Source organism: Eurosta solidaginis, chromosome 4 (genome assembly GCF_040869045.1).
Source record: "Eurosta solidaginis isolate ZX-2024a chromosome 4, ASM4086904v1, whole genome shotgun sequence".
Lineage (NCBI taxonomy): Eukaryota > Metazoa > Arthropoda > Insecta > Diptera > Tephritidae > Eurosta > Eurosta solidaginis.
In genome coordinates this window covers 2,144,588-2,168,383 of record NC_090322.1, presented here as the reverse complement: position 1 = coordinate 2,168,383, position 23,796 = coordinate 2,144,588, and the positions used below count along the sequence as shown (strand labels likewise).

The 23,796-nt window shown below is 40.3% G+C and overlaps 1 protein-coding gene across 17 annotated transcripts in view; it reads right to left on the bottom strand.

Moving 5' to 3' along the window:
* The window catches only part of Pdfr (Pigment-dispersing factor receptor), a 456,607-nt gene that overhangs the window by 377,238 nt on the left and 55,573 nt on the right, over positions 1-23,796 (bottom strand). The window contains exons 1-3 of one of the 17 annotated variants that reach the window (XM_067779499.1): positions 17,335-17,361; positions 6,798-7,000; positions 6,436-6,740 (exon numbers count right to left, since the gene is read on the bottom strand). The exons of the other annotated variants lie outside the window; for them this stretch is intronic. The gene's annotated coding sequence lies outside the window, so the exon portion shown is untranslated. Of the gene's footprint in view, positions 1-6,435; positions 6,741-6,797; positions 7,001-17,334; positions 17,362-23,796 lie in introns of those variants that run through there. 17 annotated transcript variants of the gene reach the window in all.

The window sequence follows — 23,796 nt, the reverse complement described above, 5'->3', positions numbered from 1 at the left end:
TGCAAACTGAGCTGAAACTGGTGGAGAACTGGACCAGGAGTAAAGGTCTATCGGTCAACTCAGCTAAAACTGAAATGGTTCTGTTCACTAGGAAATATAAGATACCTTCGTTGCACTGCCGGTGCTAGCGGGTACGACGCTGAGGGACTCTACCTAGGATTAATATTGGATAGGAAATTATCCTGGAGAAAAAACGCTCAGGAGCGTGTGAGAAAAGCAATAGTAGCACTGTACAGCTGTAGAGGAGATGTTGGCTCTAAACTGCTGTGGTTAAACTAATCCTTTTATACTGGTCTGGTGGACGAGCTTAGATACTAAATCAAACCTACGAGCTTTCCAGATGGTACAAAGAAGTGCTTTAGTTTGCGTGGGGGTGTGCTCTGCGCACCACACCTGCGGAATCGCTGGATACTCTTTTTAATGTGTTGCCAATAGAGACAATGTGGATGACCATGCAGCCATCCTTACGAATTTGGATTCGCCTTCGTCAGACTATTGTGCTCCGACTGTATTTTTCGATATGAAGCATGAGGTTGTTATCCCGGATAGGGATTATTGGTTGAAGGAGCCGCCGGACCTGAGTTATAGGCTGCAGATATATACTGATTGCTCCAAGCTTGATAAAAAGGTGGGCAACGGCGTCTTTGCACCTCAACTAGGGTGGAAACTATCCTTCAGCCTACGCTATCGTTGCAGCGTCTTTCAGGTGGAGGTGGCTGCTATAAACGGGGCCGTTTGTCACCAGAGAATTGCTGTTCATGCCTATAATCAAATTTTTATTTACTCTAAAAGCCACTCTGCACTAAAAGCACTTGGATCGGTCATGTAAGTCCAGGCCAGTAGAGAAGTGCCGCAAATCTCTTAACGAGATCGCTGAGCAAACTTCCCTCAGTCTGGTATGGCTGCCTGGACACTGGGATGTACCGAACAATGAAACGGCTGACGAACTTGCAAGAGGGGGTACATCCGTTCCGCTTTCATCGTCCTGGAAGCTCCTGTGGCCTTAATGGGACGGGAGGCGCACAAGAATTCTCCTTCTGTGCGATTGTGCGATTGTCCTGCGCTTTGGTGCAAGAGGAAGAAATCTCTGGGATCTCCCATCTTTGGCGATGTTTGTGATCTGGCTAAGTTGGAGCGTAAGAAATTCCTGACATTTGCTGAATCGACCTGTTGGTTTGAGTAGGGGAGAAATCCACGTAGTATCACAATGGGTGTTATTACGCCGGCAAATAATAAAATGCACGAATATACTAAAAACTCGCTTATTCAAATGGCAGCAATTTACGATTACAAATTTTGATTTTGGAGTTTTAATATCTATAAAAGCATATTTTATAGTACATAAGATGGTATTATTGAAATTAATTCACTTACTTATTCGTGCTTCCTCGGTATTCGTTCGTGAAAGAGTGAAGCCAAAGTAAGCCGTTGAAATTAAATTGAAATAAAATACAGAGTTGCATAGGGATGCAGTAAAACAGATATGAAAAGTATAAAGTTCTTAAGCTAAGGCTGCTAGTCTACGACATCCCACCCCCCGTGAGCCGAAGAGGGCATGTTATCTGAGGTTCACTACGCACGTCTAGTACTGCCAACTTTGACGCTGGTCTCTTCAAGATGCCATTTGAAGTTTTTATAAGTGCTGACCTGACTTGACCGTCTGCAGCTGGGTATACTTCCCGCACCATTCACCGCCCCCATTCTCCTAGATTACCGTCACTATAACTGATAACCACATCACCAACCTTTATGGGATCGACCCTATGGTACCACTTAGTGCGTCGAGTGAGATTAGGCAGATATTCGTGAATCCACCTGCTCCAAAACGTCTGTTTCAGTTGTTGTAATGTTTGCCATTGCTTCCTTAAACAAATAAATGTAGTCGAACTTGAAGGAGTCTGGATGTAGCTATGACAGCCCAAAAGTAATGGTTGGGTGTCAGTGGATCGGAATCACTACTATCGATAGACAAATGCGTAAGCGGGCGAGAGTTAATCAGATTCTCAGCTTCGATGAGTAAGCTTTGCAAAGTTTCAATTTGTGGAGCTACTTCTTTCAGCGAAAATGCCAACACACGTTTAACACTCCTTACCATGCGCTCCCAAATACCGCCAGCCGATGGATCTCCAGGTGTATTAAAAACCCACTCAATGCCACGTCGAGCACACTCATCCCCTATACCTTCTGCGACATCCAACCAGTCAACTTTGCTGGCTCCAACAAAATTCGTTCCTCTGTCACTGAGTATGCGAACTAGAACACCCCTGCGATTAACGAAGTTTCGTAGACACAAAATTACAGCATCGGTCGACAAGTCCTTGGCAATCTCTAAGTGTATAGCTCCTATTGTTAGGCAAGTAAATAATGCTACCCACCTCTTCTCACGACGTCGACCAATTGAGACCATGACTGGTCCGAAGTAGTCAAGACCGGTGTATGTGAATGTCTTTACGTAAGGTTCAAGTCGTTCAGCTGGAAATTGACCCATTAGCTGAGGTCTCGGTATAGCTGCTGAATTCGTGCAAAACTTGCATTCCTTTTTTTCGGATTTTAAAAGAGTTCCGACGCTCGGTATCCAGTATTTAGCCTGAATCGCACATATAATGGCGCCTGTGTTATGATTCCTTTGAAAGTTGGAGCCCCTCCTGCAATGATTTTATCTCATCGCTGAACATTGTTTTCTGAATCAGCCGAACGAAAAATACCTCTGTTTCGTAGATTTCATTCCCAGATATTTTCAGTTGTACCTTGCAAAGCTTTGTATTTTTTTCATTAGCGCAAGGAACTTTACCATGGCGTATCGTACCCAGGTCATAACTTTTAGAAATTTATAAAAATTTGAAAATTTTGTAAAGGTTATAACATTGACTTCCATACTGATTGAATATAGCTGCTTTGTCTTCTTTTCTGCATCGTTGTTGTTGTTAGAAATATCTGGAAATGAGGCCATTGCTCTTCGGTTTCCTTTAAGAATGCGGGTCCATTCAACCATCTGGAGTGTACTGAGAACGTATTACACGACTGCGGCCTCGTTGCTTCATCAGCAGGATTTAGGGACCCGGGGACCCATCTCCATTGAGTAATACCAGATGCATGGAGGATCTCCGAAATTCGGTTACTAACAAATTGACGAGCATCTGACCGAATCCACTGAATCACAGATTTCGAGTCTGACCAGTAGGCCACTGATTTTGGTTTTACTGTGTGACCTTCAATTATTATCCGGCTTAACCTCGTCCCCAAAAACAGCAGCTTGAATTTCCAGTCGGGGTATGTACATGGGTTTTAAAGGGCTACAGCGAGATTTTGCTAAGACAAAAGCAACGGTAGTCTCGTCAGTATGCAATATACGAAAGTAAGCGACAGCGGCATAGGCTAACTCGCTAGCGTCCACAAATATGTGTAACTGGAGAAGGATCTTTAAGATACTGACTGTAACATCTAGGGGTATTAAATGACCTAAGGTTTCTTAACGATTTGTACCACTCGTACCATTTATCGGAAACGTCATCAGGAATTGCATCATGCCAGCCTATATTGATGTGCCACAGCCTCTGCAATAAGATTTTTGGAACCAAAGTCAAGTTAGCAACTAGCCCGATTGGGTCAAAAATTGGCATACTAAAACTCAGCAACTCTGCCTTTGTAGGTCGTCGACTGCCTTCCAAAACGGCCTTCGGTACTCTAGCGAAAGTCAAATTGAAGAAAAAAACGTCGCCCTTGGCTTCCCAATGCATACCCAATACTTTCTCGCTAGATAATTCAGGTTTACACATATTTTTTGTGGTGCACTCAATTGTTGGTGCTGTTGTTATAGCCAGTAGAAGGTCAGTAGAATTGGAAACAAACCCTCTGAGCTCAAACCGTCCTTGTCCATGAATTTCTATAACTTTCTTGGTCACGATTATGGCCTCCTCAACATCGAAAAAGCTATCTACAAAATCGTCAACGTAGTGCCGGTTGAACAGCTCTTGGAAACGCGTTGCCGAACTTTGATACATTTAAGTTTTTCACAAATTGAGCAGAACACGGTGAACAGATGGAGCCGAAAATCATGGCCTTCATGACGTATATCTCCATCACGCCAGAGAAACCGCTGTGAATTTACGTCTTCATCGCGTATATTAATACGGTGAAACATCTCCTTTATGTCCCCACAAATGGCTACCTTCCCTTCACGAAATTTGAATAAAATCGTCTGTAATTATTTCGGCTGAAACTCCTCAGGACCCTTCATAAGCGCCAAATTCAAAGAAATATTGTCAACGGTACTGGCAGCATCTAAAACAAGCCTTGGCTTATTGCCTTTATTTAAATTGTATACTGCAAAATGCGGCAAGTACCATACGCGCTCCTCTGACAAATTCGCTTCATAACTTTTAAGTTTCCTTGCATAACCAATCTCTACGTATTCTTCTATTTTCTTTTTGTGCCATTTTCTATATTCTTTATCCAAGAGCATTTTACACTCTACCGCTTGAAGTCATTTTAGCGCAGCATTATAACTATCTGGGAATGTAACCGCATCTTTTTTCCACAATAAGCCTGTTTCATACCTATCATTAACAAATCTGGTTGTATTACTTAAAATGTTTTCAGCTCTAATATCGTCAGCTGACTTTATAAGGGGCAAATCAGTCTCAAACTTCTCCAAAGCAAGATAATCGGCGACTTGCTTTTGAAGCTCATCCATAGCAGTATCTAGATGTACGTGACAAATGGTTGCCGAATCAGAACAATTCTCATCAGACCCAAACAAAACCCAACCTAACTTCGTCTCGTGAACAGTGAAACCTTCATTAAAATTTACGACTTGTAAAGGGCGTATCAAAATTAGTATGCGGAACTCCTATCAAAATTTTCGGGGTCGCATTAGTGTAGCTCTGTATTGGTATTTCGTTTAACTGCGCATTCTGCTTCTTAAGTATATTCGCTTGCAAAGTCTGCGGGGCAACAACAACTTTCTTACAGTACGCACCCCTTTCATAAGAAACTTCACATTATCTCTGTAAGTACTGGCAATTTCTAAATTTACAAGTCTAGAAATTTCATTAGTCGATTTGTTGTCGAACTATTTCAGGCCTAGTAATTCTTTTTTACCTGTAACCCCAATTTCATTTGCTACTTCTTCTTCCAATAACGTAACTTTTGCACCTTCATCAATAAAGGCTATTACTTCTATACGACACTTTGGACCACGTAATTTAACTGGAACGAATTTTAATAAAGTTTTATTTTGTATGATTCCATATCCGCTTTTCGAACTCATTGACGATTCTCGAAAAGATTGACAGGAGCTGACAGTAGCTATAGCTGTTTCGGTTATCGCAGAGCTGCCATTAGTGGCATTTTGATTTGTCTGATTGTGCAGTAATTTGTTGTGATACTTCTGACAAGACGAAATGTTACACATGACGACGCGAACAGTTATACATACTATGGCCCGGATATAGGCAGCCAAAACAAAGCTTGTTTGCTTTTACAATTTCCCACCATCAATTCATCGAGTAGACTTGAGTTTGTAAGGTGCGGAACAGCTCCAGCGTTTTCCAAAAATGCAACTAAATTGGTTACCATCGAACTGAAGTTGGCGATTTCGTTGATTCTTCCAGCGGTGATGGGTGGAAATAACCTTGCTTTAGCGAGCTGACTGCGTATGAGTACTTCTGGTCATCCAAAATGGAACTCCAACGATGACATGACTGCATCCACGCTTGATGGATGTATTAACAATGATTCAACTTTGTTGCGGGCATCTCCTTTCAGTGCTTTTTGTAGCCGAAATTAAATATCCACGTTTGTATATGAATATAAATGCGTTGTCTCTTTATAAGCTACAGCAAACATAGGGCACTCCTCAGGCAAACCAGAAAACTGTAGCAAATCTTGAATTTTTCATATGAAAGGCTGGCTATATGGTTGAATACACGTTTGGGCGTTGTTTCGTATTGGCGACGAAATCGGTACATGATTGGCACCAGTAGGTTTGGTAAAAGGGGAGTGGAATAGTTTCCAATGGCCTGCTTGAGTAGCAATGGTTTCCATGCTGCTATCTGGCTGTGGATTCGTATTCATACCATAGATAGGCATTGTTTGATGATTGCGGGGTGAAAATGTATCGACGTAAGTAATAGAATTCGAGTTAGCACAGTAAGGAGTGCTAAAAAAACGTGTATGTTGTATGTGGGGTATAGCAAAATTGGCGGCGGTAGATGTACACGCATTAAAAAAACTTGTATGTGGTATGTGGGGTATAGCAAAATTAGCGGCGGTAGATATACATGCATTCATCGATGAGGCAAGTGTAGCATCAGAGTCGGCAAGTAACTATAGTTTTGCTTCATCTGCATGGCTGGCGGCGGTTGTCGATGCAAGTGTGTTTTTTGAGATATAACCTCTATTTTTCGGAGGCTTCTAAAGAAAGTTGTAACTTACGTATTTGCTGTTGAAGTTCTGCGAGTTTAGCTTCGTTGGCGATCATTGCACGTTCACTTTCATCCTCACTGGACGATTCTTCCCTTGAATTTCACATCTTTGAAATCGATGTACCCTTTAAATTTCTCCTTCTAAAGTTGTAGCGTGTCATGCATATATGAGGCGGATTAGTATAGCAGATTGTGGAATAAATATTAAAATGTTATTACGCCGGCAAATAATAAAATGCACGAATATACTAAAAACTCGTTTATTCAAATGGCAGCAATTTACGATTAAAAATTTTGATTTTGGAGTTTCAATATCTATAAAATCATATTTTATAGTACATAAGATGGTATTATTGAAATTAATTCACTTACTTATTCGTGCTTCCTCGGTATTCGTTCGTGAGAGAGTGAAGCCAAAGGAAGCCGTTGAAATTAAATTGAAATAAAATACAGAGTTGCATAGGAATGCAGTAAAACAGATATGAAAAGTATTAAATTCTTAAGCTAAGGCTGCTAATCCACGACAATGAGACTTTTTGGGCCTAAGTTCGCACCGGTGGCCACCGTAACCTAACCTATACAATCAGATAAGATTAAGTAACTCATAACGAAAAAACTAGTAAAATATTATACACGTATCACTTACTAACTAAGGCTTGGCGCTATTTAACTCCGAAAAGATTGCCCGAACTTTTCTTCGAATTTGCGTCTTGCTCCCAATTGATTTGGCCTACAAGTTGGCAGACGGGACCTATATGTTTTATGCCGATTCCAAACGAAAGCTGATGCATGGAGGATGGATTTTCACTGAAAATCTTTTCATTGTTGTATGTGAACGTTATTTTGACCTTTTCTTTGTCATATAAATCCGATCTCTTGATATTCTTCTTGTGATACATTCTGTCGCTTGTTGTAAGTGCCCGTCTTATGAAGTTTTGGCGGTATTTAATATTGTATTTTTTCATGTTTTGAATAAAAGTTAATTAATCTTTCCGAAGCTGTGGGTTTTCTGTACCAGTCAATATACAATTTGTTGTTTCTCCTGTTGTTTAACGTGTCCAAGTACGGTAGTTGACAATCTTTCCCCTCCTCTATTGTAAATTTAATGCTTCTGCTGTAGCTGTTGAGTTGATCGAGTACGTTTTCACATTTCTTCCGTTTTTACATGGCAAATAAGTCATCTACATGCTTTGTGAGTAAGCGTGGTTTGCTAGTAGCTTCCGTCTCGAATCTTGTTAGCACACTTAAACACTTCAAATGAAAATCGGTTCGGATGTATACATTGGTATTACGTATACGTTGGGTGAGTTCTACCCTGAGAACCCTTCAGAGCTGGATAATATGGTTCACTTGTATACGAAGGCATGCGGGGAGCCTCTTGATAAAGCCTGCGCTAGGAAGAAATCTAGGGGTAAGATCAAACCACCATGGTGGAACGCGTACCTAGATAATCTACGCAAGGCTTGTCGGAAATCGTTCAATCTTGCTAAAGCCTCCAGGGAGGCTGAAAAATGGGATGCATACGAAACGATTCTCGGGAATTATAAGAAACTAGCAGCCCGTGTGCGACGTTGTTCACAGGTTCAGTTTTTACATTTTTTAAAGATGCTTTCCTATGAAATACACAATGTTTTGAAATAAACAGAACATATTGGTTTCGATATCCATTTAAATATGTATATTAATTTCTTTTATATTTACATTCGATTATTAGAAAGGCAACACTAAATTTCCAAGTACTTCAGAATAAACTACATTTTTAGTTTTCTTATCTGAAGACAGTAGTATAGCTTGATGTTGAGGGTTCCCAGATCTGGACATTGCAACATACAATTGCCCATGTGTAAAACACATGCCCGTAAGTCAATACCAACATTAGTTGAACGTTTGTCCCTGCGATTTGTTTATTTGTGTATTTGTTATTGCAATCGTTTATATTGGAAAGGCATATCGGTCGGACTCATAGGTATGCGAGGTATGTACGATGTTTCTCCTGCAACTGGACCCGTAAGGATTGTTACCTCTAGGATATTGTTATGCATGTTTTATTTGTAATCTCGTCCCATTACATAACGTGGGTGGCTTTAAGTTGCGCAGTAAAATAACTGGAATGTAACTTTTTAACTTTAATTTATGAGGGTGTAAGCCAGAGGGATTAAGAAAATTTAAAAACTCAGTAGTGTAGTGTACGGCATCTTCTCTATTAAGGACAGAGTCAGTTGATAAATACTCTCGGGTTTCGCTGGGAATTCTATCTATAAGTATGTTGTTAATTTCGTCTACCGTTTTATTTCTTGGTGAAACGATAGCCCTCTCCCATAGCCAGGTATATGGCTTACTGCAAAGATGTTCAATATTCGGGTAAATTTGCTATATTATTTCGTCCACGTTATGCACCACATTACCAAACTTTGAATCAACTATAAAGTTACCGTTCTCATTGGAAATTTCACCATCTCCTATGTCGAGTAAATCCTGGGGGAATGCACTAACATTTCCATTCAGATGTGCTCTCATGTTTGTTCGCAGACACAATTTCTCTACGTGGTTCCTTAATAAGGATGCCTTGAAGCCTGATTTGACAATATCAGCTCAAGTTCCCTTCGCTACTACAGGTTAAGTCTGATGAAAATCTCCTGCAAACACGATTTTTATTCCACCAAAGGGTTTGTCGTTAGATCTTATGTCTTTTAATTTGGGATCTACTGCCTCAGTATGCGCTCGATTGGTCATTGTAGACTCACCTCACACTATCAGTACAGCTTCTTGAAAATTTCTTTCGAATTGAGCAAATCTGTTGTTCTTGGACGAACACGCTAAGGGGCAACTTAAAAGTGGAATGGGCTGTTCGACCAGCGGATAATAGAGTCGCTGCGATTCCCGATGACGTTACTGCCAGCGCCACATGGCCTTTAGATCTGGCATAAACCAGAAGGAGATTAAGTAAAAAGGTTTTTCCACAACCACCAGGAGCATCTAGGAAAAATTCTTGACCAGCTTTGTTATCTATGCCGTCGACAACTTTGCCATATGTTAGTTGCTGATGCGAAGCCATTTTTGGTACATTAGTTGCAAGGTAGTCAATTAAAATGTTAACGTCACATGGACGCCTCAATATGGTCTCAAAAGGGCATTCAGTTCGTTGAATATTCCGATTTGGAGAAGGCAGCCCAAAACTCGATAACTCTTTTTCGCATAGTCCTATTACTTTGTCTTCGATGTCAATTAAACTTAAAAAAAAAAAGTAAAATAACTTAAACGTTATCAAATTGTCGTTAATTTTTATAAAACCTTCTTCAGAAATTAGTAGATAGGGATCGTTACGTCTTCTGCACTCATTGAAAAGAAAGTCTTCATAGAAGTCATTCTTGAATGTGTTCCATAGCAATTCAGCGTTTGAAGGCTGACCAAAAACTATTATAATGCAGAATAACTCTCTCAGCTTTGACGGTGAATGTAAAAGAGATGCCTCAGCTTATGCATGTTTCCAATGATCGTCATTTTCCAAAAGGTTTAGCTCTCGGCAAGCGGCTTGAAAAGTTTTAAAAACTATACCATTTACAGTCCGCAAGCTTTCAAAAGAAGTGCGGCCCCGAATATCGTGTAGCAGTAAACGTATATAAAAGCATTCAGTTTAATAGGGGTGGACATTATAAACTGTACAAAGTGCCGAATCCTTTTTGATATCGGGGTTACCTTCGTAAGAAGAAAATACGCTATTAACTTTCAAACAAAAAGCAAATCGTGCTCTATTTTAAAATGAGCTAATAGCGTGACATGGTCATCTTTATAAAACTAAAACCTGACAATTAAAAAAAATTGCAAGAGTAATCGACGCTGAAAGCAATCTGTTAATGATTGCATGCATGCATATAGTTTTCTGTTATCTTAACAGCACGATAGATGCCGCACCGTTAAATTTGATTACATACATAATAGAAAAGTCAAGTAACATGGTCCACATTTTGGTGAATATCCCGGGTTTCACACGGGGCTAAGAACTACACCATGTTAAAGCGCTCGTCAACACCTTTCATTTGACACCCATATTGTAATAAAACAGTCTAGGGCCACACCTGGTCCATATTTTGGTCAATACCTCAAAAACGGGGTCTTATATGGGACTAATAACTACACCATGTTAAAGCACTCGGCAACACCTTTCATTTGACACCCATATCCATGGCTGCAATAGAGAAGAGAGTGACTGCAGTTGAAAATGCGTGCTCTGATGTGCTCTTTATGCGTAACGAGCTAATTGCAGCTCAGGCAAAGCTCAATGCACTCGAAATCAGCGCTGTTGCCACTGACTTGATCATCACTGGCATACCTCAAGCTGCGAATGAGAGTTTGCCTAAGCTCTTTATGCAGATTTGTCGGGCGGTTGAGCACAAATCGCCACCTTTAAGAGATGCATTTCGACTGCGAAACGGAGGAATCAACAAAACTCAGCAAAAGCCCACTACCATTGTAATAAAGTTTTTTTCAGAGCCTGACCGTAACCAATTGCTAAAGGCTGTTGCTGTGTTTTGCAAATCTAAAAAGAGATCGCTTGCGCTCTCTGATCTTGATTTGCCTAGGTACGAGTCGGTGTATATACATGAAAGTCTGCCAAAGAACTTGAGGGAGGTAATGACTCATGCATCGGCACTGAGACGGCAGAAGCAGTTAGCGTCGGTGTTTTCTATCCATGGCAAAATTTTTGTTAGACATAAACAAGGGGAAGAGTCGAAGCTGGTAAATAGCAAAGCTGAAGTCAATGCAATTATTGGAAGAGGAGCGCTGATATAGTCGTAACATATTATTTACTTACATATGTTTGTTTTAGCAATGTTTTGTTCTTTGTATATGTATTTCAGATACAATGTTAACTTCGCTATAGGTTTCTGTTTTTGCCTTACTCCCTTAATTCTATACCTATCGATTTCTCTTACTATGAGTTTCAAACTAAATATTAATTGTTATTTGTTTAATTATATCTTCCCACTTTTCTCTCGTTTTCTATATAATGTAACTCGTTTTTGCATGCAATTGCATATGCGTTGCAGTTTTTGTGCATTTAGCATTTTTTGTGTTGTCTCCTTCTCCAACCTACGGTATTAAGCCCCTGTGAGAAATCTGCCTTTAGAATTAGCGAATGCCACAAGACTTTAATAAATATTTTATGCAAGCAATCGGTTGGACTTAGAGCAGTGCACTTTAATGCTCGAAGTATGAATGGTGACAAATTGGATTATGTTAGGGATATATTTTCGGAATCAGATGTTGATGTTATCTGTGTCTCAGAAACCTGGTTTTTCTCTGACTTATCTGATGCCTACTATAGTATCCCTAACTATAGACTAACACGTGTGGATCGATTAGCTAGAAGGGGAGGGGGGGTTGCAATATATTGCAAGGCCTCCTTAAAGATTAATGTGTTATCAGTGTCTAAAAATAGTGAGACAGAGTTTATTATAGCTGAAATTTCTGATAACATAAAGTGCTAGTATCCCAAATAGATGTTACTTGTTAGATTCCTTTTTTGCTGAGTTATCTTCGTTTTTAATAGACTTCGAGCGTTTTGTTATTTGTGGTGACTTCAATGTTAATTTACTCTTAAATGACTCCTATGTAAATAAACTACTTGACCATATTTCATCTGCTGGCCTTACTATAGTCAACAAACATGTACCAACACGATACGCACATAATTCGACTCCAAGCTTGTTGGACCTGATTATTACGTCAAGTCGTGACCATATTACAAAATTTGACCAAATCAGCTTTATTTCTGACCATGATTTAATCTTTTGTTCACTAGATGTTACGTTCAATTGTCCTGTTGACACTGTTACCACTGTTTATCGTGATTTTAGAGCTGTTAATTTGGATGCTTTGTTTGTTGATTTGTGCAATGTTGATTGGTCTTTGTGTTGGTTTATTATTACTGTGGACGGCAAACTTGAATTTCTAAGTGAAAACTTGTGTAAGCTTTATGACAAGCATGTCCCTTTACGTAGAGCTCGGGCTGATATCAAGTCTGTTCCTTGGTATAACTTTAAAGTCAGGTCTGCTATAAGAGAACGAAATAGACTTTACGCGAAATGGAAGAGGAGACAAACTGAGTCTGCTTGGTCTTTATATAAAATCGCCCGAAACAAAGCCACCGTTATCATAAGAAAATCGAAGCAGATGTATTGCAATTATAAATTAAACCCGTTACTTCCGTCAAAAGATTTATGGCGAAACTTGAGGAGTCTTAACGTACATGGGAAGTGTCAAAAGGACTATCAAGTCGACCAAGATATCCTAAACGATTATTTTATTAGGTCAAGTGAGTGTTGGGACAGTCATATACCTCCGGACATTATAAGTCATTTTGAGCCAGTGATTAAATTTGAATTTAAAGCAGTATCAGAATTAGAAGTTTGTAAAACAATTATAAACATCAAATCTAATGATATTGGGGATGATGGGATCTCTTTGAAGTTCATCAAACTCGTTCTGCAATTCATTTTAGGAACTCTCACGCATATTATAAATCATTACTTCACAACTTCTTGTTTCCCTGGGGAGTGGAAGAAGGCGTTAATTATTCCTGTCGCCAAAACAAATAATGCTCTTGAACCTTGCAATTATAGGCCAATTAGCATCTTAGCTGCGTTTGCTAAAGTGTGTGAGTCCTTGATGGCGGGTCAAATTTCAGCTTATGTTAAGGAGAACAACCTGTTGAGTCCAGTGCAATCTGGATTCAGACCTAAGCACAGTTGCTCTACTGCAATTGTGCCTCCTTGACTTTTCTAAGGCCTTTGACTCAGTGCAGCACAACCTCCTTTGCAAAAAACTCGAATTATACTTCGGGTTCTCCACTACATCTGTTGAGCTTATGGCCAGTTACCTGGAGGGAAGAACCCAGAAGGTAGTTTGCAAAAACTCTGCATCCAAATCTCGTGTTGTCCCTACTGGTGTGCCACAAGGCTCTGTGCTTGGTCCTCTTCTGTTTAGTCTTTTTGTCAATGATGTTTTCTCAGTGTGTCAGCACGTAAATGTCCACGCATATGCTGATGACATCCAGTTATACCTATCTAGTAGTGTTGGCCTTGTCGAAGATTTATGTTATAAAATAAATAGTGACTTGTCTGCAATCTGGAAATGGGCTTGTGAAAACTGTCTATGCTTAAATGGTGAAAAGTCATATGTGTTGCCCATAAGTAGTAGCGTTGTACATGTTGAGGATATTCCAAAGCTCTTTGTTGGAAATAGTGCCCTCTCGTTTACTGAAAAGATTCGAAATTTGGGTTTTGTGATAAACTCCAAGTTGACCTGTATTGACCACGTTAATAAAATTCTAAGCAATGTTTATTCTATTTTGCGCCGTTTAAGAGCTTCTGCTTCTTTTACACCTTTGGAGACCAGAAAAAAGTTAGCTATACAATTGATTGTGCCGCACATAACATACTCTGAGCTTGTCTACAGTCAATTAGATTCTGCTTCGAGCCATAAAATTGATGTTGCATTTAATAATATAACGCGTTATGCCTATGGCCTTAAAAAGTATGACCACATCTCCACATGGAGGTGCAAATTTCTAGGATGCAGTATTTTTGATTATATTGCTGCACGAAACCGTATATTTATGTTCAAACTTATTGAATTCAAAACACCAAATTATCTTTATGAAAAACTAAAATTTTCCAAGTCTTCTAGACACCGCAAGCTAATATTACCACGATATTTATATTTGTCCTCATCGAGGCTGTTTTTTGTTAATGCTGTAAGGCTCTGGAACTCCATTCCTGACTCTCTCAAGGCTGATATGGGTAGGAGCAACTACAGGAAGCTAATTCATAGTTACTTCAATTCAGTGTGGTTAATGTGGTTACAACATAATTTCATCTATTTTCTATTCTTACTTTCTTAATATACTTAAGCACTTTCATGTTCTTATCAAACGTGTAGGTTAAGCATTAAAGTTGTTATAACAACTTCAATTTTAAATTATTTATTTTGTTTTTAAAACTTGCTGATGTACTTAAAAAGACTTTGTCTTACAGATACAACCACTATGTCAAATAAATAAATAAATAAATATTGTAGTAAAACCATCTAGGGCCACACCTGGTCCATATTTTGGTCAATACCTCAAAAACAGGGTCTTATATGGGACTAATATCTGTGCCTCGTTAAAGCACTCGTCAACACCTTTCATTTGATACCCATATTGTATGAAATCGTTATAAGTTTACCCTGGTCCACATTTTGTGGGATATCTCCAAAACCTTCCCGGATTCTTATACGGTTTTTGGCCTATAACCATGTCAGGCTCAAGCCAAAACTAAACAAAAAAACTTTTCATTTAATTCAGTCCAGCCGTTTTGGAGCTCTGCGGTTCAGAAAAAACGGCTTTAAAAATATATGTTAGTATAGATCCTCTTCGACGACCTCCTGGCGAAGGTTTTGTAGCGAAATGGAGACGGTTTCTGAGCGAGCTGGGCTCAGAAACGTGCTCTCTGGTGCTCCAAAAGTGTCCCGAGATGCCTACAAGGATCTGATGGGACATGGATGGATTCGGAAGAGAGCACCCTTTGGCTGCTCCTGAGTACGCAGTTTCCGGGCGCTAGTGATGAAGTAATGAACTGGAGGGAGACTCATACTGGCGAACCATTTGAGGGGAAGTTCATTACTATGGGTAAAGTTAAATGGACTATAATGACTTTCAAGCCATTCAAAGCACCAGAGCCGGGTGGGTTGGCACCGGTACAACTTCAGCAAACAATCGAACTGAGGTCTTTGTGGTTGTATAACATCTTCAAATGAGTTTGTGCTCTTAACCATATTCCACGGGGTTGGAACGATTCAAGGGTCATCTTTATACCAAAAGCTGGAAGGACTTGTCCCGTGACCCCTAATGATTTCAGACCGATTTGTTAATGGACTCTACACTAAGGGAGGCCTTGGAGGGAAAGTTATCGACATCCCAGCTTGCGTGTATGAAGGGGAAGTCCACGGAGACGGCCTTGCATGCAGTTGTCTGCCAGATCGAGAAATCCTTGGCGTACAAGGACTTCACACTCATAGCCTTTCTCGAAATTGAGAGAACTTTCAACAACGTTACGCCCTCTGCGATAACTGATGCACTAATCGGCTTCGGGCCGATTTCGGGCTAGTGAAACTTGTTCTGCAGTTACTGTTGCGAAGAAAGGTTAACGCCGAGCTGTCAGGTTCAACGGTGGCCAAAATTACGTAGAGGCACCCGCATGGTGATGTACTTTCTCCACTTCTATGGGCTGCCACACTTAATGAGCTCTTGGTTCTTCTTGAGAAGGACGGATGCAGCAAATGTATCGCATATACAGATGACCTCGTGCTATTAGTTAGCGGGAAGTTTCCGCAGAATATATGGGAACTACCCAATACCTAGGAGTAATTTTGGATATGAAGCTATCCTGGAGGAAACACGCTCAGGAGCGTGTGAGAAAAGCAATAGTGGCACTGTACAGCTGTAGGAGAGCTGTTGCGCTAAGATGGGGATTATCACATGATATTACCCTGCGGCTCGAAACTGCTGTGGGTAGACCAATCCTTTTATACTGGTCTGATACTAAATCAAACCTACAAGTTTTCCAGAAGGTACAAATAAGTGCTTTAGTCTGCGTGGGGGGTGCTCTGCGCACCACCCCTGCGGAGTCGCTGGATACCCTTTTTAATATGTTGTCAATAGAGACAGTGTGGATGGCCTGCAGCCATCCTTACGAACTTGGATTCGCCTTCGTCGGCGCTCCGACTGTATTTTTTTATATGAAGCACGAGGTTGTTATCCCGGATAGGGGTTATGGGTTGAAGGAGCCGCCGGACCTGAGGGATAGGCTGCAGATTAATACAGATGGCTCGAAACTTGATAAAAAGGTGGGCAGCGGCGTCTTTGCACCTCAACTAGGGTGGAAATTATCCTTCAGCCTACGTGATTATTGCAGCGTCTTTCAGGCGGAGGTGGCTGCCATAAATGGGGCCGTTGATCACTTGAGAATATCTGTTCACGCCTATAATCAAATTTGTTTTTACTCTAACAGCCAGGCTGCACTAAAAGCACTTGGATCGGTCACATGTAAGTCCAGGACAGTAGAGAAGTGCCGCAAATTTCTTAACGAGATCGCTGAGCTAACTTCCCTAAGTCTGGTATGGCTGCCTGGACACTCGGATGTACCGGGCAATGAGATGGCTGATGAACTTGCAAGAGGTGCACATCCGTTCTGCTTTCGTCGTCCTGGAAGAGATTGATCATGCCGCTCGCTACCTGTAAGCTCACTTTGAAAGGGATTTTCTTTAGGGAAGCGGGTATGAGATGGAGTAATCTCGAATCCTGCTACCACACTAAGCTCGTGTGGTCTGAATGGGATGCGAGACGCACAGGAGTCTCCTTCTTCTTAGAAGGGAGGACATATCTCTTGCGGTTGGAATTATAACTGGCCACATAGCAATCGGGAAGCATGCAAAGCAGCTGGGTGCTCCCTATAATGATTACTGCAGGAGCTGCAGATACGAAGAGGAGAGAGAAATAGTTAAAAATTTTCTGTGCGATTGTCCTGCGCTTTGGCGCAAGAGGAAGAAACCTCTGGGATCTCCCTTCTTTGGCGATGTTTGTGATCTGGCTAAGTTGGAGCCTAAGAAATTCCTGACATGCTGATTCGACCTGTTGGTTTGAGTAGGGGAGAGATCCACGTGGAATCACAATGCGACCTTTTTGGGCCTAAGTTCGCACCGGTGGTCACCGTAACCCAACCTATACATTCAGATAAGATTAAGTAACTTATATCGAAAAAACTAGTAAAATATTATACACGTATCACTTAACCTATTCGAACTTATCTAATATCACAATCCAACTGTACAAATATAGAAACGAGCAATTAACAACAATTAAATTTACCTTTAAAAAAGAATAGAATATACGCGCTAATTTCATTTTGCTGGAATAAACATAACAACCATGAATTTGTTGTTTTGGTAGATCAAAAGCTATTTGTTTAACTGATTTAGAATTTGTATTGCGCTTGACGCATTAACCAAAAAACAGAAAATAATAAAGAAATAAATAATTAAGGCTTGGCGCGATTTATCTCCGAGAAGATTTGGGCCGAACTTCTCCTAGAATTTGCGTCTTGCTCCCATGTGGTTTTCTCTACAAATTGGTAGACGGGACATATATGTTTTATGCCTATTCCAAACGGAAACTGATGCAAGGAAGATGCATCTTCACTGAAAAGCCTTTCATAGTAAAAATACGCTTGGAGTGTATGCCAAATCACTGCCGACGGGCGACCGCGCTTGGACATATTTTTTTCCAATTGAAAAACTTCTTCTGAATTTTTGTTGTTGCTTTGGTCGGCACTTGAACTTAGGACCTTCGGTGTAGTATGCGAAGCACGCTCCCACCACACCACAGCGGCCACTTTTTATCAATAAGTGGTTTGAGATTTTGGCAGGCACACGGTAAAAAGTTTGAGCCTAAATCTGAAACAATTTGGAGATATGATCAAACCAAATTTTGTTTAAATATAGATTACATATAACGGTCTTCCTGAAAGTGAGCGCATGGAACTATGTTTCAATTTGAAACTGGAGAAGGCTACACTTAAAGTTACAAAAAGCAAAAAAAAAGTTTCTTTTACCAAACTTTCCTACTGGTTCGGATGTATTGATAAATGTTCTAATATCGTACTAGAAGCAGAATTTAGAAGTAGTAGAGGTTTCGAATGCACTAGAAAGGCGCCAGTTTTGAACTAGAGATTTTTCCTACAGCGTTGCTCTATCTACTGTGTAAGAAATCATTTCATAACACCTCATATGTATATAAAAAAAATTTTTTTTTAACTTTAGATAACTTTTCACAAAAAAAATTTATTTTTGAATTTTCAGCACCAAATTTTAACTCTTAGGATAAGTTTTAAAATAAGACGTTTGTATTTCAGTTTCTATTTTTAGATTTCTGAAACCTTTTGATTTTGTTTCAAACCCAGAAGTGACTACAAGTTTGCATTTTTGGATTTTTTGAAACTTTTTTGGTTTTGTTTTAAAACAATTTTAATATTTTTAACTTAAGCTTATTGTTTAAACAAGTTTTAAATTGAAATTGAATAAAATTAAAAAAGAGACAATATTAAATTGAGAGGTTTCCAATTTAGTAGCGAAATATTTCAAAAAGTGTTAACCGATTAATGGTTAAAATTTTAAGCTCAGATTTCTAGCCGTGCATTGCACCCGGATATTTCATCAAGCTTCATCGCTGTGTATAAATAGCGCCCACAAAACTTTTCTTGCTTTAGTTACTTTATACTTAGTGAGCAGCGGAACACGCGAGGAACTAAAATGAATTTAAACATTCACATCGCTATCCTGGTTGTCGTCCTTAGCGGCCTTTTGACCCATGTAAATTGTGATGAATATGTGGTACATATAACTATTGGTAATTCTTATCTTTGCATTGGCTCATTAGTCTCAAAAAAAATAACAATCACATCTGCGGGACCTTTGAACGGTTACAACAAAAATTCAATGTACGTTGAACTTATTGGACCCGAACCTGTATTCAAAAACGTGAAGGATATACATTATCTATTAGATAATAACTCAGAACCCAAAAAGGGCGAATATGATATAGCTGGAGTTGAAACGAAAAAGATCTTTCGAAGTTTCAAGGATCCAATACCACTTTGCGAAAATGAACTTTCGGTGAACGATAATATGATTGTTAGAAGATGGAATGCTGATGTATTAGAAGTGAAAGACTATGATGTAAATATAGTAGACCCAAGAAACTGTGGCGATTACCCCGAAGGAAAAAATATGTATTGTGCTAGACGTAACCCAAGCTTGGGTAATGTTATTGGTGCAGCGGGCATCTTCGGAAGACGACTTTGTGCTGTGGGGATCGAAAAAGAGCCCAAAGAAGTATATAGACTTTATATAAAAATATCTGATACAAAAATTCTGGATTTCATAAATGACCTAATTACGAGGTGTGTCTATTGAATTATTACTCTACCACGGCTGAACGCTCCATTTCAGATTTGTTTCATAAACGTCTCAGCTCACGTCAAAATATATTGATTTTAAACTGATATAGAGCGTTGGGGAATAAATTACTGAAGGAAGGTCCCTTGAGAAAGTGAACTTTATGCCGAGAAAAATTTATCTTATAAAACTTATAGTATGTATACAAAAAAATAAATGCAACCGTTAAATAATTTTCAATTTCTTTTATTCTTTTTACAAATGTGGATGTAACTTCGTCGTACGTAAAATAAAACACAAATGTTTAAAATTACATTGGTTTTTCATTTGTCGATATTTCAGCTTCAATCTGAAGCCATCTTCAGGACTGTTGGTAAACACAAATATATAAAAAAGAACATTAATTTTGGATATATGGTCATTATACATGTGAACGCTGTTTTGACCTTTTCCGATCTCTTGATCCTCTCTGCTATTCTTGGGACGTAGGTTATCGCTTTGTATATTTTCTTATTTGCTTCTTCGGTTTCTCGTTCATTACGTGCTCTGGTATAGAAATTTCAAACCAGTTTATTGACCAATCTGCTTGGAAACTCATTCTCTTCTAGAGTTTTTTGATGATAGTAATATTCTTCTTGTGATATATTCTGTCGCTTATTGTGAGAGTCCGTCTTATGAAGCTTTTGGCGGTATGTGATATTGTACTTTTTTCATGTTCTGAATAAAAGTTAATTTGTCTTCCCGAAGCTGTGGGTTTTCTGTACCAGTCAATATATAATTTGTTGTTTCTCCTGTTGATTAACGTGTCCAAGTCTTTCTACACCTCTATTGTAAATTTAATGCTTCTGCTGTAGCTGTTGAGATGACTGAGTATGGTTTCAATTTCTTCCGTTTTTACTATAGCAAAGAAATCATCTACATGCTTTGTAAGTAGGTGTAGTTTGCTAGTAGCACACTTAAACACTTTAAATGAAAATCGGTTCGGGTTCGTATTGCGTATACGTTGGGTGAGTTCTAACCTGTTGCCATGCTCAGGGCCGCCGACTTCAAGGACATCCCCTGACATTATCACCGCCCAATTCATCGGCGACCTTATTTACAACATGGACGTCCCAAATGTCGACCATTTTGAACATCCATGTCAATGGCACTACGCTACCAACTGTCTTACACCCCGAGATCTTGGGTGTGACGTTCGATCAGGATCTACATTTTGGTGAGCATGCTGCCGCAAGTGCACCGAAAATCCAGAGTCGTAATAAAATCCTCAAATCACTTACTGACGTTACTTGGGGAAAAGATAAAGAAATGCTCATTACCTCTTACATAGCAATTGGCCAGCCGATTGCATGCTACGCGTCCCCGATATGGTAGCCAAGTATTAAGACTACTCACTGGAAGAAGCTACAGGCCTGCCAAAATACTGGCCTTAGAACACTCACGGATTGTCCTCTTATGTCCCCAGAACACCATCTACATAATGAGGCGAGAATACTCCCCATCAGGGAGAGAAATGAAATGCTAACAAAACAGTTCTTGTTGAATACCCAGAAACCTGGGCATCCCAACAGACATCTGATTGGTGAGCCAACACCGCTCAGGGGCTTAAGGAGTCATCTCCGTAAGCATTATGAGGAAATACGGCACATGAGAACACATCCGTATGAAGCCAAAAAACACAAGCAAGTCCTCAGTGAACTCCACAAACAGGGGTCGGACCTATATGTCAGGAATTGCCCGGTGAATCGTATACTCAAAGAACAATACCCCAAACTTGCAGAGGAGGAACGCACACTCCCTAGGGCCACTCTAGCTGTAATTCGATCTGGATGCTGACAGGTTAAACTCTTACTTATCCAGAATCAACCCCGATATGCAAAATGTATGCCCTGCTTGTAATGTGTCCCCACATGACACCCACCATCTCTTCAATTGTAATGTAGAACCACCGCCTCTAACACCCCTCTCTCTCCACCCCTGTTGAAACGGCAAGTTTCCTTGGACTCCCGTTAGAGGATATTGATGACTGTGATCGGTCACACCTATTGCATGGGCGAAGCACTACTACAACAACAACAACATTTCAGACCGATTTGTCTGAAATCCTTCCAGCTGAAGACACTCGATAGTTCAATGGACTTTATACTAAGGGAATCCTTGGAGGGAAAGTTATCTACATCCCAGCATGGGTATATGAAAGGGAGGTTCACGGACACGGCCTTGCATGCAGTTGTCTGCCAGATCGAGAAATCCTTGGCATACAAGTACATCACACTCATAGCTTTTCCCAACGTTGAGGGAGCTTTCATCAATGTTACGCTCTCTGCGATAACTGATGCACTAATCGTCTTGAGGGTCCATTCGGAGCTGGTGAAACTTGTTCAGCAGTTACTGTCGTGAAGAATGGTTAATACCGACCTGGCAGGTTCAACGGTGGTCAAACACATACGGAGAGGCACCCCGCAGGGTGGGATACTTTCTCCACTTCTATGGGTTGCCACACTTAATGAGCTTCTTGAGAAGGACGGATGTAGCAAATTTATCGCATATGCTGATGACCTCGAGCTGTTAGTTAGCAGGAAGTTTCCACAGACACTAAGCGAACTAATGCAAACTAAGCTGAGACTGGTGGAGAACTGGACCAGGAGCAAAGATCTATCGGTAAACTCAGCTAAAACTGAACTGGTTCTGTTCACTAAGAAATATAAGATACCTGCGTTGCGCTGACGGTGCTAGCGGGTATGACGCTGAGGGACTCTACCTAGAATTAATATTGGATAGGAAACTGTTCTGGAGGAAAAACGCTCAGGAGTGTGAGAAAAGCAATAGTGGCACTGTACAGCTGTAGGAGAGCTATTGCGCTAAGATGGGGATTATCACATGATATTACCCTGTGGCTCGAAACTGCTGTGGGTAGACCAATCCTTTTATACTGGCCTGATACTAAATCAAACCTACTAGTTTTCCAGAAGGTACAAAGAAGTGGTTTAGTCTGCGTGGGGGATGCTCTGCGCACTACCCCTGCGGAGTCGCTGGATACTCTTTTTAATGTGTTGCCAATAGAGTCAATGTGGATGGCCATGCAGCCGTCCTGACGAATTTGGATTCGCCTTCGTCGGACTATTGTGCTCCGACTGTATTTTTCGATATGAAGCACGAGGTTGTTGTCCCGGATAGGGGTTATTGGTTGAAGGAGCCGCCGGGCCTGAGGGATAGGCTGCAGATATATGCTGATGGCTCCAAACTTGATAAAAAGGTGGGCAGCGGCGTCTTTGCACTTCAACTAGGGTGGAAACTATCCTTCAGCCTACCCTATAATTGCAGCGTCTTTTAGGTGGAGGTGGCTGCTATAAACGGGACCGTTTATCACCTGAGAATTGCTGTTCACGCGTATAATCAAATTTGTATTTACTCTAACAACCAGGCTGCACTAAAAGCACTTGGATCGGTCACATGTAAGTCCAGGACAGTAGAGAAGTGCCGCAAATTTCTTAACGAGATCGCTGAGCTAACTTCCCTAAGTCTGGTATGGCTGCCTGGACACTAGGATGTACCGAACAATGAGATGGCTGACGAACTTGCAAGAGGGGCACACCCGTTCCACTTTCATCGCCTGGAAGCTCGTGTGGCCTGAATGGGACGGGAGACGTACAGGAATTCTCCTTCTTCTTGGAAGGGGGCCATATCTCTGGTGGTTGGACTTATAACCAGCCACATAGCAATCGGGAAGCATACACAACAGCTGGGTGCTCCTTATAATGATTACTGCAGGAGCTGCATCGACGAAGAGGAGATAGAAATAGTCAAGCATTTTCTGCGCGATTGTCCTGCACTTTGGCGCAAGAGGAAGAAATCTCTGGGATCTCCCTTCTTTGGCGATGTTTGTGATCTGGATAAGTTGGAGCCTAAGAAATTCCTAACATTTGCTGAATCGACCTGTTGGTTTGAAGGACAGATCCACGTAGTATCACAATCGGACTTTTTGGGCCTAAGTTCGCACCAGTGGCCACCGTAACCTAACCTCTACATTGAGATAAGTTTATGTAACTTATAAAGAAAAAATATGAAAATATTATACACGTATCACTATTGTCCACGTATCTCTTTACCTATTCGAACTTATCTAATATAACAATCCAACTGTACAAATATAGAAACGAGCAATTAAGTACAATTAAATTTACCGTTAAAAAAGAATAGAATATACGCGCTAATTTCATTTTGCTGGAATAAATATAACAACCTTGAATTTGTTGTTTTGGTAGATAAAAAGCTATTTGTTTAACTGAGTTAGTATTTGTATTACGCTTGACGCATTAACCAAAAAAAAATTTAAAAGAAACAAAAAATAGTTAAGGCTTGGCGCGATTGATCGCCG